At 35.7% G+C, this 17,985-nt stretch overlaps 1 long non-coding RNA gene across 1 annotated transcript in view; it reads left to right on the top strand.

Annotated features, from left to right (window-relative positions):
* The first annotated feature begins 935 nt into the window (after window positions 1–935).
* LOC309866449 overlaps window positions 936–17,985 on the top strand; it is a 41,542-nt gene continuing 24,492 nt past the window's right edge. Inside the window, exons 1-2 of the long non-coding RNA XR_014312690.1 lie at window positions 936–1,034; window positions 1,667–1,721. This is a non-coding gene — a long non-coding RNA (uncharacterized lncRNA). The remainder of the gene's footprint in view (window positions 1,035–1,666; window positions 1,722–17,985) is intronic.

The following is a 17,985-nucleotide window of genomic DNA, read 5'->3' as shown; positions in this document are numbered from 1 at the left end:
ACACTATTGTAGTTTCTACCTAACTTGTTTCCATACACATGCTTCAATAAGAGTGTTCTTTTCAAAATGCAGATTGATTATATCACCACACAGATTAAACTTCATGAGGGCAAAGAATTTTTCTCTTCAATTCATTATATCTATAGAAAGTAATAGCTCGATAAATTCCAATAAAAAAATAAATTATAAAGTTGGGGGAAATAGTTATTTTTAAATTTTTTTTATAAACATATATTTTTATCCCCAGGGGTACAGGTCTGTTTGGGGGAAATAGTTTGATGGAAGAGTTCTCAATACTGTGAAAATTTAACTCAGCTGAGAGAGACTAGTTCGCTCATGCCAGAGAATGTTGCTCACACAAAGAGGCTTCCAGAACTTAGCTGGCAAAATGCCATTCACAGCTCATAATCTCCTAAGTATATCTACTTATTTTATTAATGTGAATTTGTAGATAAGTTTGTGAGGACAATATTTTCTACCTAAATGTTTTTGCAAATTTTTATCTGAAGTCCACCTAAAGTGAAATAAATAAAATTATGTAACTAAGAATGTCATTGGTACTACATAAACCCCTAGTGAACCAAAAAAGAAAATTTTTATATTTACAGCATACCAGTTCTTTACAATTTGGCCTTTATTTTTGTTCTCCCCCTTTCCCTCCCATGTAACACCCCGACTTACCTCAGTAACCACCCTTTCTCTACTTTCAGCCCTTGCTTATTTGTTGGTATTTGACTTCTTCCCAGCTTCTGAAATTAGGCACTACATTCTTTTGGCTAGAGTAATTGTTTGGTGGGGGGTAGGGAATCACCTGACATAGAGCTAATGAGTTGTAATCAGAGATCTCCTGGGGCTATAGGACTTGCATTCACAGGATATGAAGCTGAAGCCATTGCATCCATTTTGGCACCACGAGGGGAATTCCTACCAAAGAATGGAGCCAACACAAAGAACACAGAGCTGAGTGTTTGAGAAAGATCAGATCCTGGTAACATTAAAGTGAGCCCCAGGATCAAGTCAATCCCCTTCTGTAGGTGAGCTAATCAAGTCATTTTTGAATAAACTGGTTTGGTTTGGTTTTCTGTCACTGATAAACAAGAGAGCCCAAACTGGTAATATCAGCAGCTTCTATCTTCCCTGATGGCTGCAATGTGACGGTTCATCTGAGGCAATTGGCTTCAGCCTTGAAATGCGATAAATTGTCTTCTGGCCTGGGACATGGTTTCTTAGTGAGTCAGTTAGGCTAAAGAAGTGTAGGCTATAAGCACAGAAATTAAACTAGCCTCTGCCATGCAGACTGTGCCGTGACACTTATCTAATTTCACTGATAATAAGCTGCACCTGTTACTAAAATCATTTCACGGCCAAAAAGACTTCCAAAGTGAAGCCTGAGACAAAAAAGGTGACAGAAAAATCCAAACTGACAAAACATGCTGCTGCTTAACAGAAACCATTGATTTTATGACATTTACTGAGTAAACACTCAAAGTAGGGCCTCCTCCATGTATGTTCAACAACCATGTGGGAAACAGAGATAGGTTTTTCGAGCAAAAGGAATTTAACATTTTATGATGCATTTTAGGTAGAAACACAACTCCCCTTTTTATTCTCTAATTATTCTTCCTTTTATTATTTTATCTATTGAATATTTTCATTGCTTCTGCAGGGACAGAGGGGCCACCTGAGGGCAGTCCATACTTCGACATGGGGACCAGAGGAAGGTAAGAACTTGGCAGCAGCTCAGCTAATCCTAGCCGGCTGTCTCTGCCACTCAAAATGGTGGAAAGATGAAGACAGCAGTTATGTCACCATATCTGTCTGTAAGTGTTTGTTTATGTGTGAAATGGTGTCTAGAGAGTGCCCCTGGATCAAAGGAGTTTAGGACGTGGGTGGATGAGGAAGAAACCAGGCTAGTAAAAGAGTTGAAGCCAGAAGCTTAGCTGTTTAATTTTTGCTTCATGGTGCAATGCTTTCTTAGAGAAGCTCCTGACAATACATCCTCCAGACTGCTATCTGCTTGAACTTTGGAAACCATGTGTCTGATCATGTATTGGGGATAAATGAGGTAGCAGGCATTATTGCTGTCCTTATCGGGTCTTATTCTCAAACTGTAAATGCTAATCGAACATAACTTGAGCCAAGATCCAGTGAGAGATATAAAAAAAAAAAGCGATAAAAAACAAGGAAGGTGGATGTTTCCATTGAGAGATTTTAGATGTAAAGAAGTTACATCTAAACTGTGACTTAAAAAATTAAAAAAAATAAACTGTGACTTAAAGGAAGGGTAAGGATTAATTATGTTGAGAAGAGAGAAAAGGATTTCTGGTTGAATCCTTGCATAAACAAAGCTCAGGGGAAAACAAGTGAAGTGTTTGTCAATGGGGAAGGTAAAGAAAAGAATTTGTGAAATAATATGTCCTTAGCAAATCTATTAAGGATGTTTTGGAGAGAATTACATAGTGTTTTTCTGTTATAATTTAACCTCATAGCAATAATTTCTTATAAATAAATTACCTGAGGGAAAATATATGTTTTAATTCACACTTGTATTTTTAGAAATTAAAAAAAATATATGGAGTTAGCTTATCATTTTTGATGATCTGTAAAACTTTACTAGACCCAGAGGAATTCCAATTATTCTATTAAATTACTCTATAATTGAACTAACATCTCCACTCTCAATAAAACAGGTTCTAACGTCCAAAGCAGTGTGTGAGCTATTGCTGAGTGTCTTAATGGCTCCTGTGTTTGCCTACATACTCTCATACTAGTCTCCAACTAATTACTTTGTAAAGCACTTTGGGATAATTTGGTTGTGAATAGTATTGTATAAAGCAAACACATTTCTTTTCTCAAACATTGGCTCATGTTGGGAGATGAAGAACTACAAGTGCTTTCTTCTTTCTTTCTTTTTTTTTTTTTTTTTTTTGCCTTAGCAGTAGACGCTTTATGTTACACATGCATGCATTTTTAGGTCCTCTTTTAGAAGGACAGGGCACAAAAACCTTATATAATTAGTGGATCTATTCCTGCTGACATGGCCATGACACAAAGTATTTATTTTGTTCTGAAGTGTTTTATTAATGAATATGGAGTATTTTATAAATATTTCTCATGGAATACTTGTCCTTTAATATTTATTAGATTTGCATGCAGCAGACATTCAAATATAGGAATTTTTCCTCTCAGAATAAATACCAACAAAGTAAATTTTCTGAAAATTTGTTTGGAAAATTATAATTAGTGAACTCTGTCTCATCCTATGCTTTCTTTAAAAATTAGTGGCATTATGCCAGATTTATACACAGTTCTTTACTGATATTACTGATAATCTTTTTTTTTCCAAGTGTTGGAAATGGGATTTAGAACTTGTGCCTAGAATTTTTGGCTATTGTGCACATACACAAGAATATAATTGTTTCCCTACAACTCTATGGCATCTATGGAAGCTACTCTGGCTCTGGATTAGTTGTGACCTGTTCCAGTCATTTCTTTGTGGCTATTCCTAGAAAAACTCTTTCATTACTACTCTTTAGTATTATGACTTTGACTTCAACATCCTGTGGAAAATTATGATTTATGATTTGTAAGAAATATGTGCAGTGTTTCCTTGTCCATATCTAAAAGCAATTACAGAGTTTGGGGAAGTATTTCACTCTCAATAATTTTTAGATAATCTTAAATCCATCAGGATTTATGGATAAAGGCTTGGTAATATTATCTATCTACAAACAAATCCAGGCTTTGAGTGCTAAAGAAACAAAAGCAGAATCTAAATTGTGCCCTTTAGATGGAATGGCCCATTACTTATGTTCAGTGATCGAAATGCGTATGCATACACGTCTTCCACCTCTGAATGACAGATTTGAGAATCTCCATGTCCTGTGCATCCATTTGGAGTTGGAATTAACATTTTGTCCCTTTGATAAACTACTAAGTGCCTTAAATGAAGTTTAATGATCCTTTGTGAGTTATTAGTGGATTGTTCCATGGTGCAATGGTTCGATTAGTGAAATCTCACAGTGGCATAGTAACTGTATCCAAAGCAATCTGGAAATTGATGGATCTCTATGAAAGGAAGTGATATCTTTATTCTTCCCAATGTGTCTCATTATGTTCTTTTCCTTTTCATATGTACCTACCACTATTAAGAAAATATGACTGTATTACCTGAATTTCAAGTGGACTATTTCATGTGAATTGTTTCAGGATACACTTATGTTATTTTGGAGAATAATTATACAAAATTCTCAACTGTCTTGTGTACTTGATGTTAAAACCCCTTAAGATTAAAATTTTCAAATGCAGTTTCTTTTTATGAGGTTTTACATTTGTGGTGGCAAGAGAATTCTTAGTCACATTTCTCCAGCAGCAATCTGTATTTGGGTACATTACAAATATATGATAACTGGTATTGAGGGCCAGTTGTTGACTTCAGATTGCACACAAACCAAATGCTGACATCATCCACTGAGTGGTGTACATAGTTTGGACATGGTTTGGGAATAAGGTGTCATCATGAGCCAGTGAAATTACATGCCACTATGAACTGTGTTCAAGGGGATTTGCTTATAATTACTGTGGTTATCTTTGAACATCTTGATTTGGAAATGTGATATTTCAAGGAATGTTTTTATTGCTATGTATTGCTAAAAATTTGGCTATTGATAGATAACAAAACATGCTATAAGTTAGACAGGACAATCAAAGTCAATGAATTAAAAGAGAAAGTCCAAGGATTCTCTTCATTCATTATCCAATAGCCTAGAGACTGAACTGCAGTGCTGAGAGGCGAGTTGGGATTTTAACTCAGTATGACAATATGGCAAATGTCCAGACCATGATCACAAAACAGCTGTTTTCCTCCATAACAGGGTGAATTATAGTACATAGTGGAGCCAAGAAACCTCTTAGTATTTGTGCAAAAGCTTCTTTTGCCAGCCAGAGAGGAAGCATCAACAAGCACTGGCTTTGGAAGAGTTGGCATCTACTTAACTATTTGCCCGTGATGGAAGTCTTTACTATGAGAAGTTTTGCTAACTGTTTCCTCAAGGATTTAAGATGTGATGAGGAAGAGAGTATCATAAGTGAAAATGTGGGTGACATTTTCATAAAAAACCTTTTTTTGAGGGTGTTCTTGTGTGATCTAAATATGGTTCCCAAAGGTAACATCATTAGTGCCTAAAATATATTAAAATAATATAATTAAATCTGAAAACTAGGAAACCATTAAGACACATCATCATCAAAGTTGGAAAATTGGAGCCCATATGAAGTTACACTTCATTTCTAAGAAGGAGACTTAATTACCTTCCATAAAATAGTAATAATATGTGGAAGTCATGCTTATCATACCCAGAAACTTAAAAAAAAGTAGACAAATCAAATAAGAGTTTTGGTTACTAATTGCAGGGAGTTTCAAAGAAAGGGGAAAGTGAAGGCATTTAACTATGGAGAAAATATTATTCTTCCTGTAGATAAATCTGGAAGAAAGCTAAGAATATGACCTCAAGTGGACAGTACCCAAAGGTGGGTATTATACCTTTCCTTTTGGCAAAGTCTGGACTAAGGGCTCCTGGAGCAGAAGTGGTGGATTGTGTTTTATATCCCCAGTCACAGTGACCAGTGTTACTTGAATTGACTTCCCAAAGAACGTATGTTTCTTTCTTTTCTTTTTAAGATTTTATTTATTTATTTGACAGACAAAGATCACAAGTAGGCAGAGAGGCAGGCAGAGAAAGAGGAGGAAGCAGGCTCTCCGCCAAGCAGAGAGACCGACACGGGTCTTGATCCCAGGATCCTGAGATCATGACCTGAGCCGAAGGCAGAGGCTTCAACCCACTGAGCCACCCAGGCGCCCCCATATATTTCTTTCTTATAACTACTTTTAATTTGTAGAATTAACACAGACTCTCAAAGCAAATACTCTAATAAGCATAGAATCGACATGAACAACATTTTTCTTAACAATATTTCTTCTAATATGTAGTTCTCTAGGTCATCTCTGAAACTTTTCAAAAACTGTATTTGGCTAGTTCTCTCCCTCGCAATATTCTAATTCAGAACTTTGGATATGGAGTGAGATTTCTTTATGTTAAAAAGGTTCATGGAATTTTGAAGTATTAAATGATCCCTGAATTGCAGAGATTATATATTTTTCTTAGAGAAGTCGAGCTTCTTATGAGTGACGATGGGTTTTACGTGTCAGTGCTTTGACTTCTGTAAGAACATGTTGCAATTCCACTGAAGTCAAGCCACACCTAGCGAAAAACAACTGCAAACAGCTGGTGTTCATTTTATTCCACATCTACCTTTTACCCAAATGCACTTCAAAACCAGTCTTGACTGCTTCATTGCATTTGTGCTCTGTTCATGTGACAGCCCTTTTGAGTGTAGCCTCTCAGTTCTGTGAACTAATAATTTGCATATTCTGGCTGGTCGCTGTATATTCCTCTTTTAGTTATAGTACATTTTATCTTTCCTGGTTAGATAATCCTGGGAATGGTGTCTAACAGACTCCCGTGTTCGGTTTTCTTGAATGCTTACAGAATTAAGAGCAAGGGGTGTTATTATTCCTAACGGTCTTTTATGATCCTTTGTATTTCTGTTGTATCAATTATAACTTGGCTTATATTTTTTATTTTCCCTGTTTGAGTCCTTTCTCTCCTTCTCTTGGTGAATCTAGCTACAGGCTTGCCAAATTTATTTATCTTTTCAGAACACCAGCTCTTAGTTTTATTGATCATCTTTAATTATCTTTTCAGTTTCCACTTCATTTATTTTTGCTCCAATATTTATTATTTCCTTCCTTCTAGAAGCTGTGGACTTTGTTCTTTTTCTAGTTCCTTGAGATACAAAGTTAGATTATTTGAAACTCTTTCTTGAGGTAGACATTTATTGTTATGAACTTCCATCTTAGAACTGCTTTTGCTACATCACACAAATTTTAGTGTATGTGCATACCCTAAATTTGCATTTGTCTCAAGTTTTTTTAAAATTTCTCTTTTTATTTCTTTGTTTAGTAGGATGTTGTTTAATATGCACATATTTGTGAACTTTCTAGTTTTTTTTCCATATAATTAAGTTCGAGTTTCATACTATTGTGGTTGTAAACAATGCTTGACATAATTTCTGTCCTCTTAAATTTATTAAGACTTCTTTGGTGGCTCAACATATGATCTGTCCTGGAAAATGTTCCATGTGCACTTGAAAAGAATGTGTGTTTTGTTGCCTTTGGATGGAATCTTCTGTATATATGTGAAGTCTGTCTGGTCTAATGTGTCATTTAAGTCATGTTTCTTTATTGGTTTTCTAACTGGATGAGCTGTCATTTGATGTAAGTGGTATTTTACATGTCCCTACTATTATTATATTGTTGTCTCTTTCTCCCTTTAGGTCTATTAGTATTTGGCTTACATATTTAGGTGCTCCTATGTCAGGTACATAAATATTTATAAATGCCTTATCCTCTTTTTGGATTGACCTCTTTATCATTATATGACATCCATCTTTATTCTTACAGCATTTGTTTTCAAATCAAGTTTTGTCTGATGTATCACTACTCCAGCTTTTTTGTTTGTTTGTTTGTTTCCATTTGTATAGAATATCTTTTTCCATCTCATTTTTAGTCTGTGTAATTACATCTAAAGTAAGTCTCTTGTAGAAATCATATAGTCGGTGGTCTTTTGTTTTGCTTTTTCTTTTTATCCATTCAGCCACTCTGTTGTCTTCTTATTGGAAAATTCAGTTTATTTACATTTAAAGTAATTATTATGTATAGGTATGTGCCTGTTACCATTTTGTTAATTGTTTTGTCTCTTCCTTTCTTAACTTCTTCCTTTATGGTTCCTTTTGTCTGTTTCTTTGTGGTGACTTTTTAAGTGGTATGCTTTTATTCCTTTCTCTTTCTCTTTATGTATTTACTATAGGTTTTTGCTTGTGTTTATAATGAGGATTATATATAATCTGTAACAGTCTATTTTAAGTTGATAACAACTTAAGTTTGATCCCATTTTAAAGTCAACTTTTTTTACTCTCCCTACTAAACATTTTATTTTTGATGCCACATTTAAATGTTTTTTTATCCTGTGTGTTCCTTAAGTACTTATTGTCATCATGATTGTATTTACTAGTTTTGTCTTTTAACCTCCCTTCTACCTTCACTGTATATTTAGCTTTCAGTGAGATTTATTCTTTCATAAGTCTTCTTGTTGCTCTTTTTTTTTTTTTAAAGATTTTATTTATTTATTTGACAGACAGAGATCACAAGTAGGCAGAGAAGCAGGCAGAGAGAAAGGGAGGAAGCAGGCTCCCCACTGAGCAGAGAGCCAGATGTGGGGCTCGATCCCAGGATCTTGGGATCATGACCTGAGCTGAAGGCAGAGGCTTTAACCCACTGAGCCACCCACGTGCCCCTTCTTGTTGCTCTTTTATACCCTTACTTTCCAGCTTAAAGAAGTCCCTTTAACATTTCTTATAAGACCAGATTAGTGGTGATCACATTCTTTAGCTCTTGCTGGTCCAGAAAACTCTTTATCTCTCCTTCAATTCTGAATAATTTCGCTGGATAAGTATTCTTGGTTGGAAGGTTTGTTTTGTTTTGCTTTGTTTTTCCCCCTTCTCTTTCTTCTCCTTTAAGCACTCTGAATATATTATACCACTCTCTTTCTGCTGAAAAATCTGTATAGTCTTATGGGGATTCTTATGTATGTAATGAGATGTTTTTTCTTGGTGCTTTTAATATTCTGTCCTTATTTTTAACTTTTGACATTTTATTTATATTATGTCTTAGTGTGACCCTCTTTGGGTCCATCTTATTGGGAATTCTTTGAGCTTCCTGGATCTAGATGTCTGTTTCCTTCCCCAGGTTAGGGAAATTTTCAGCCATTATTTCTTTAAATAAGCTTTCTGCCCCATCTTTCATTATTCTCCTCTGGAAGCCCTATACTGTGATGTTAGTCCATTTGATGTTATCCTATAAAGCTCTTAAGCTATCTTTACTTTTTTTATTATATTCTCTTTTCTTTCTGCTGCTCTTATTGGGTGAGTTCCACTGCCTTGTCTTCAAGTTGAACAATTCTTTCTTCTGCTTCATCTAATATGATGTAACCCCATAGAGTATATTTTTCAGTTTTGTTATTGCATTCTTCAGCTTTGTGACTTCTATTTGGTACTTTCTTGTATTTTCCATCTGCATGTTGAACTCCTCACTGTTAATCCATTCTTTTCCCTAGTTTAGTAAGCATCATTATGACTATTACTTTAAACTCTTTTCAGGTAAATTACTTATCACCATTTCATTAATTTTTTTTCTGAGGTTTTATCTTGTTCTTTCTTTCATTTGAAACATTCCGTTGTTTCTTCATATTGCTTGACTCCTGTGTGGGTTTCTGTACAGTGGGTAATGCAACTGCTCTCCCAGTCTTGAAGAAGTGGCCTCATGTGGGAGATAAAACTTGCTGTTTAATCATTTAGGTCTTTGTCATCTCTAAAATTTTTGTATTTTCCCAAACAGCCTAATATATTTTAATAGTTCCCAGTACTTGAGGATGTGCCAAGGCCGGTCAGTGTCCCTAAGGGGAGGATCTCAGCATCTAGATTGAGTCTGTTTGGGAAGCCAGACCCTTAAGCAGCAGCTTTTAAAAGTATGCCAGTATATCCCACAGTATGCTATGGGACCACAGGCATAAGCCCTGCTGGCCCCCAGAGTCAGGCAATCTGGCAGCAGTTATATAAATCAGGGCTCCAGATAAGTATATAAACTCTTTTCTAGGAGATACTGGTGAAGTGGAGCAAGGCAGGGGAACAGCACTAAGATGGTATCCATGGCCTATATTCATTTAAGCTGCTCCACAAGCCATTAGATGTACAACAAACCTGAAGCCCGTCCCTCAGGCTGAAGCTCCAGAACTATTACCAAAAAGATAAGTAATAAGTTTTGATAAGGATGTGGAGAAAAGGGAAGCCTTGTAGACTGTTGGTGGGAATGTAAATCTACATTATACAAAATAGTATGGAGGTTCCTCAAAAATTAAAAATAGAAGATTGCCTGAGTGGATCTGCCAATTAAGCATCTGCCTTCAGCTCAGTCTTGATCCTGGGGTCCTGGATCAAGTCCTGCCTCGGGCTTCCTGCTCAGTGGAGAGTCTGCTTCTCTCTCTCCCTCTGCTCCTCTGCCTTACTTGTGCTCTCTCTCTCTCTCACTCACTCTCTCTCAAATAAATAAATAAAATCTTTTTAAAAAATTAATAGAGATACCATATGATCTAGCAATTCCATTTCTGGGTATTCATTCAAAGAAAATAAAAACACAAACTTGAAAAGATAATGCACCCCATGTTCATTGCATCGTTATTTATATTAACCAAGATAAGGAAGCAATATAAGTGTCCACTGATGAATGAATGGGTAAAGGAATTGTGTGTATGTGTGTGTGTGTGTGTGTGTGATGGAATATTATTAAGGCATAAAGAAGAATGAAATCTTGCCATTTGTGACAGTATGGAGGTATCTTAAGGATATTATTGTAAATGAAATCAGACAGAAAAAGACAAATATGGTATGATCTCTTATGCATGAAATATTAAAAAAAAAGATAAACAAGATAGATATAGAGAACAGATTGGTGGTTGCTGGAGATGGGGGGAGAAATGAGTAGAGGGAGTAAAAAGAAAAAGTAAAACAAAACAAATCAAAAATCCCAGAAACTGTCTACAAACATAAGTGAATTTCAGACCTGTACTTTGTAAAAGAGCTTGGTCCAATTTAAAGATGGTTAGGAAGCTCTATTCTTGTGCAATTACTTTAAAGCTATTTAAGGAACAGCTCATTCTAAGAAATATGTTTACTTCCAGACCACACACATACACATATGAATCCAGAAATAAAATTTTGCTGAACAATATTTATCCTTATTATAGGTCTTGTAATTTATTTGCTGTTCATTTCATTAATTTTTGTTTCTTTTTGACATACTAATGGGTTGAGACTTTCAGCCCAATAAACACTTTTAAAGGATAATAAAAATAAATGAAGGTAAAGCTTTTCATCTCTTATTTATTATAAGACCTAGAAGAAATTTAAGTATAGTGATTTAAATAGTGTTCCCCCAAATTTTATGTCCATCTGAAATCTCAGAACGTGACCTTATTTGGAAGTAGGGTCTTTGAAGATATCATTAACAAAGGCTCTAAATAGAAAATCATCATGGATTTCAGGCAGGCTCTAATCTGATGACCAGTGTCCTCAAAAGAAGAGGCAAGGACACAAACATGCAGGTGAAGAGGTGATAGCAGTAAGGATTGAGGTGATGTGTCAATAAGCTAAGCAATGCAGGACCCACCAAAAGGTGATAGTACAAGGAATGGTAATATCTGGAGCATGGGAGCATGACTCTATTGACCCCTTGATTTTAGACTTACAACCTCCACAACAGAATTGAGAGAGGATACATTCTGTTAACTTCTTCAGGAATGCTGTATATATAGTTGACCATTTGTATTTCCTGTGGATTTGAAAATCAGCTTTTTTATTTTGCAAAAAATAACTCATGAAAATTTTATTCCATGTTCATTTAATCTATTATTTGCATATATTTTAATTTTAATATTATTAAGTATTCTAATTCATGAACATAGCAGATCTTTCCATTTATCCAGGTATTTGTTTAATTTCTCTCAGTAATTTTTTAAATTTTCTAGTGTTGAGGTCTGTTACATCATGTATTAAATTTATTTCTGACAATATCTTTCAGGATTATAATTAAAATTTCACTTTCTATTTGTTTATTGCTGGCATATTGTAATTAAAATGTTTTTGCATATTGAATTTGTCTTTTGCAATATTACAACATGTATTTTTAAAAATTTATCCATAGATTTCTTGGGTACTTTTAGTACTTCATAATTTTTACAATTTTTTTATTTGCTTTATTGAGCTAGCTGTTATTTCCCATTACAACTTTGAATGGAAAACTTCTTTTTCTCATTCCCAATCTCAAAGGTAAAAGTGCTAAAATTCCCCCACTATGCATGATATTTGATTATTGCTCAAATAACCTTGACTATTTACATTTGTAATTTTTATTTGGCAATAAAGTGTGTCTAAAATAATATTGGAAACTGTAGATGTTATTATTGTCCTAGAGAAAGGATTATTTCTTTCTTATTTTGGGCAAGCAGAGTAATGTTCTGGTCACCTCAGTCCCTTCAAGAATTAGGCTGAGAAATACCTGGGAAAAGAGTTTGAATGAGACTGATTATGTATCCAAGTTGGCTTTGTATTCTTGTGTATTTTGACTTGGGAACTTGACAGATCTTTCTCTGCTCAGCTGGGTATGTTAAGTACTGACCTTCAGAGCCTTTTAATTAGCTTTTTAGCTTCCCATTCCATGGGGCTTCATAATTTGGACAGTGATAATTTCGACAGTGTTTTGAAGTGAAAACTGACCGTGTGTTTGAGGTTCCTGAAGTTGTCAATTGTATCACTACAGCTTCTGAATGCTAAAATGATTGCTGCTTTCCCTACCCCCATCAGCCACCTGACAGGACCGACTTTGGATTCTTACCCTCAAACTGCACCCAGCACTGGAACACACTGTGTGTACAAAGAAGCTCGGTTCAGACTCAGCGTCAGTCCAGCATCTCTTTAGGGCTTTTGTCTTTTGCCTGTTTTGTTTCAGGCTCTCTTCCTCTGGTAGCTGTTTGCTCAGGACCCCATGACTGGGGGAACATTTCATTCTGTCTTGCAAAAGCTTTCAGCCAAACTTCTGAATTCAGCTTGAGGGGAAATTTGGTTGTGTTCTAGAGTCTCTCCAAGTCTCCAATTCTATTATTTGCATATATTTAAGGCTCTGGAAACTGTTAAAAGCTTTGCTGGATGTCTCTTTCCCAGAAACTGCCCTCGGCTTGGTCAGACTTTGACCTTCAGTCTTCATTCAGAATCACAGATAAGTCCCCTGGGCTCCAGCCCATCTTCCATTCAAGATTGGAAGAAATTAAAATAAAAACAGAAACATCAAAAAAACAGTTACTGATTATCAGCCCACTTCTGACAAGCTTTCCACTTTCTGGAATTTTAATTTATCTGGTTGTCATTATAGTTGGCCCTTGAACAATATATGTTTGAACTACATGTGTTCATGTATATGTGGATTTTTTTCAATAAATACAGTATAATACTATAAATGTATTTTCCTTATGGTTTTTTTTTAACATTTCTTTTCTCTAGCTTACTTTATTATAAATGTATAGCATATAATACATATAACATGAAATATGTGTTAGTTGACTGTGTTATCAGTAAGACCAAGATAAAAGATCTGTACACTGAAACTATAAGACATTGATGAAAGAAGCTGAAGAAGACAGAAATAAGTTGAAAGTTATCCCATGCACATGGATTGGAGTAAATATTGAAATATACAACCCAAGAAAACCTACAGATTCAGGGCTATCTCTATCAAAATTCTGAAGGCATTTTTTAAGGAAATGGGGGAAAAAAGAACCCTAAAATTTGTAGAGAACCACAAAAGACCCCAAATAGCCTAAGCAATCTTTAAAAAGAAGAACAAAGCTGGCAGGCTCACACTTTCTGATTTCAAAATATATTATAAAATTATAGTAATCAAAACAGTATGGTATTGACATAAAAACAGATACATAGATCAGCGGAACTCAGTAGAGTCCAGAAATAAGCCAATGTGTGGTTAGTTAGTTTAGGACAAAAGAGTCAAGAATATACAATGAGAAAGGACAGTGTCTTCCATAAAACCAGACCCACAGGCAAATCAAATGAAATTGGATAGCTATCTTATACTATACATAAAAATTAATGCAAAATTAAATAAAGACTTTCACGTATGACCTGAAACATTAAAAATCCTAGAAGAAGAAAAAAGTCCTAGAAGAAAACATAGATGGTAAGCTCCTTGGTATCATTCCTACTGATTTTTTGGATCTGACATGAAAAACAATGGCAACAAAAGCAAAAATAATAAATAAGACTATATCAGGTTAAAAAGTTTTTCTGCACAGCAAAGGAAATCATTAACAAAATGAAAAGGCATCCTAAGGAATGTAAGAAAATATTTTCAAATCATTTATCTGATAAGGGATTAATATTCAAAATATATAAAACTCCTACAGTCAAGAGCAAAAAACTAAACATTCCAAGGGCAGAGGAACTGAATAGACATATTTTCAAAGAAGCCATACAAATGGACAACAAGTACATGAAAAGGTGCTCAAATCACTAAACCAGATGAAGGATCAGATACATTGCTCAGACCATTTTTGAGAACTACAATGTGCTTCCTCAGTCCTTCCTCTGTCTATAACAGTACACATCTCTGCCACATGAAAAATGCACTCCCCCCCCCCCTCTCAAGGCTCTCCAGATTTTCAAACCATTACAGCCTCAGGTTTGCAGTCTAGGGTCTCATTATCTAAATCAGTTGTATGTGGAAATAAGGAACCTCAGGCGTGGTTCCTTGATCACAGCTTTTCAGTTAATTCCTTTTTACTTGAAGATGTGGGAACTAAAGAAATAAGTTGTCTATTCTATACCACTCAAATACAATTGTGGAACAAACTTAACAAGTAATGGTGCAGCAAGAATAACCATTACACATCTTCTCATTCAAAAAATGGGATTACTCTTGGCTCTGACTTCAAGGCTCTTGTTTTGCCCTCTGAGTCTCCCTCCCTTTTCAGTAGAAAGCCTATGTGTTGCAGCTGAGTAGTTCCTTCAGCCTGCTCTCTCTTCACAAAAGGGAAGGCGGGGTGGCTCAGCCAGTTAAGTGCCTGCCTTGCATTCAGATTATGATCCCAGGGCAATGGGCTCAAGTCCAGCACTGGGATCCTTGCTCAGCAGGGAGCCTGCTTCTCCTTCTACCTGCTGCTCCTCCTGCTTATGTTCTCTCTCTCTGACAAATAAATAACTAAATAAAAATTTTTTTAAAAATATTTTATTTATTTATTTGACAGAGAGAGACACAGCAAGAGAGGAAACACAAGGAGGGGGAGTGGGAGAGGGAGAAACAGGCCTCCTGCCGAGCAGGAAGCATGATGCGGGGCTCCATCCCAGGACCTTCGGGATCACGACCTGAGCCAAAGACAGACGCCCAACAACTGAGCCACCCAGGTGCCCCACTAAATAAAATCTTTAAAAGAAAAAGTTGAGGGAACAAAGATGGTAGATATGAATGGTATCTCGTAGAAGTTGTATTCTCTGTTTAATGATTATTTTGAGTGTCTTTCTCTGTATTTTTTTCTTGTAATTTGCATATGTGTGTCTTTTATGTGTTTCTTATGTATTATTGATCTTTTTGGAATTGACAGGAATTTTTAAATACATATTTTGTATGTTAACTCTTTGACAGAGTAAGTGTGACAAATATCTTATTGAGTTGTCTTTTTATTTTCTTGATATGTTCATGATATATACAATTAAATAATTCCAATTCCACTCTCATCACGTTTTTTATAGTTTGTACTTATGATAAATTTTTTAACAAAAAATATTTATTCCTGTCTGTCGCGAGCAAAACTCCTGCGTCCCGCCAGGAGGTCGCAAGGTGTAAAGAAGAGATAGAGAGATGGATATGATGTAACTCACTTGATCTTTATTGGGACGAGGTCTGCACCACTATCGTGGCCCGGTCACAGTCTGCTGACATTGTCATGAAGAAGGAGACGTCGCCTCACAATCTAGACAGAGAGGTCACCGCAGAAGTTGAGACTGAGAACCAGCGAGTGGTCGTCAACGAAACTGTCCGGACGTCAGTAGCACTGGCAATGAGGTCCTCCCGACAGGGAACTCGCTTCACCTCAGTCCAACCCGATGCCTCTTTATATACTGTGCTAAGTCTCCTTCATAAACATATTACATCACTTATTTTTCTTATGCTTACACACCAAAAACATACACACGTTGTAAACGTGTTTTGGTTTACGATATTTCGCACAAGTTAAAATATTTACAACTTGTTACTCCACGCTAATCTTATCACCACACGCATATGGTCTAGGCTTATTTGCTATGTGGTATTTGCTATGTGGTTAGTTTGTTATCACTACATGCATATGGTCTAGGCTTATTTGCTATGTGGTTTGTTTGTATTTTGTTCTGTTTTTCATTTAGTAGGGGTTTGCACTTACTACATATTATTTATTTATTTATTTATTTATTACACTTTATTTATTAAAGGTTCATACTCACTATACTGTCCTAAACACTTAAAGATATCCTTACATTGTGTCTTCTCAAGGTTTTAAAATCTTATTCCTTACATTGTCTTATTTACCTATTGTGAATTAATTTTTTAAATATATATAATGCTAGGAAAGTATAATAGTTAGTTTCATGTATTAACTTGATGGGCTAAGGGATCCCCAGACAGCTGGTAAAACATTATTTCTGGATATGTTTTGCCGCTTCCAGTCAGCGACGAGAGAAGAATTAGGCACAAACAAGTCAGCTGCAAAAGACTGGGAGCAGGGGACAACAGTCGAAAAGGACTGCTGCCATGAGCACCTCCACAGTCTCACTTTTATTGGATAGAAAACAATAGCCAACAGAAGGATTGATGAAGGTCAAACGTTAATCCTGTCTTGCAGACAAGCAAGAAGGAGGATAAAGTTTATAGTTAAACAAGCACATTCAAAGGACTCATCTAACTAACAACAAGCACTTCTGGGAAGAGAATCACGAAAAAGGGAAGCAGGTGGTTTTCGTTCCACCCTGAGCTGACCAGGCGTTCCTGGGCGCTCCGCTTCTGTGAAGGGGTGGCGTTCCGCCCTGAGCGAGCGGGGCATCCCCAGCTGCCCAGCTTCACGGTCGTACATCGTCCTTCTCCCCAAAGACCTGTTGTCAGTATATGTATTTCTTAAGGCCATATCTAAATGTGCTTGGCAACTAGTAAAATCCTCCAGGGGTTACAGTGTAAGTAACAAATTGTTCCGAGGGGCAGCAGCATGGTTGTGAAGGATTTTCTGGAAGATACTAGCATTTGATTCAGCCCTTACCAATGTGCATGGGCATCATCCAATCCACTGAGGGCCCTGATAGAACAAAAAGGAAAAGACAACTTTACTATCTCTTCTAGAGGCAGAACAGTTGTCTTTTCTTACCATTGGTCATTGAAGCCCCTGGTTCTAGACCCTTTGACTCTCGGACTTAAAACAGTAGCCCCATGGTTCTCAGGCCTTTGGACTTGGACTGAATTATATACTGGTTTTCTTGGTTATCCAGCTTTCAGACAGCACCCATGCAAGCAAACTTCTATAATAAACTTCTTCTTATATGTATCTGTATTTGTCCTGTTGGTTCTGTTTCTCTGAAGTCAGTTTCTTTGACTAATACAGAAATTATTCAGTTTTGTTTTTTTTCTCCCAACTGTTCTTGAAGAGAATCATAGAAGAGTTTTGACTATAGTATTTTTCTATAATTAATTAGATTAACTTGTTAAACTGATTCATTCTAATCATCTGTAAATGTACAGATTACTTGATTGATTAATCTATTGATTACTAAAATATGTTAAAATATCTCTCTCTAAAGGTAAATTTCTAAGTTTATACCTTAAGTTTGGTTAACTTTTTGCATTATTATTTTGAACTTATTAGATACAGTGTTAAATTTTTTATGTCTTTCAAGTGAATTTAACTTTTTGCCTAAATTTTACATACTGTAGAAAATACTTCTCCCTCTGTTTTGTTTTTATCCTAACTCAAAACTATAAATATTACTTCTTTGCAGATGACTTGCCTTATCTGTATTCTAAATTCTAACCTCTTCTCAGAGATATATTACTGCATTTCCAAAAACTTGCTAGATGTTTTCACTAGCACATTCCATTAGAATGTATAGTGTGTATATTCAAGTATAGTCTGTCTGAAACTAAATAACCATGTTCCTTCTTAAACCTACTCTTTCTATTTTATCTGTTTCTTTTAATAGTGTCCTTTTGTGTAAGATGCTCATGCT

Source organism: Mustela nivalis (assembly GCF_964662115.1).
Source record: "Mustela nivalis genome assembly, chromosome: 6".
Taxonomy (NCBI): domain Eukaryota; kingdom Metazoa; phylum Chordata; class Mammalia; order Carnivora; family Mustelidae; genus Mustela; species Mustela nivalis.
Note: the sequence above shows the minus strand (reverse complement) of the source record. Positions and strands in the feature narration are given on the sequence as shown.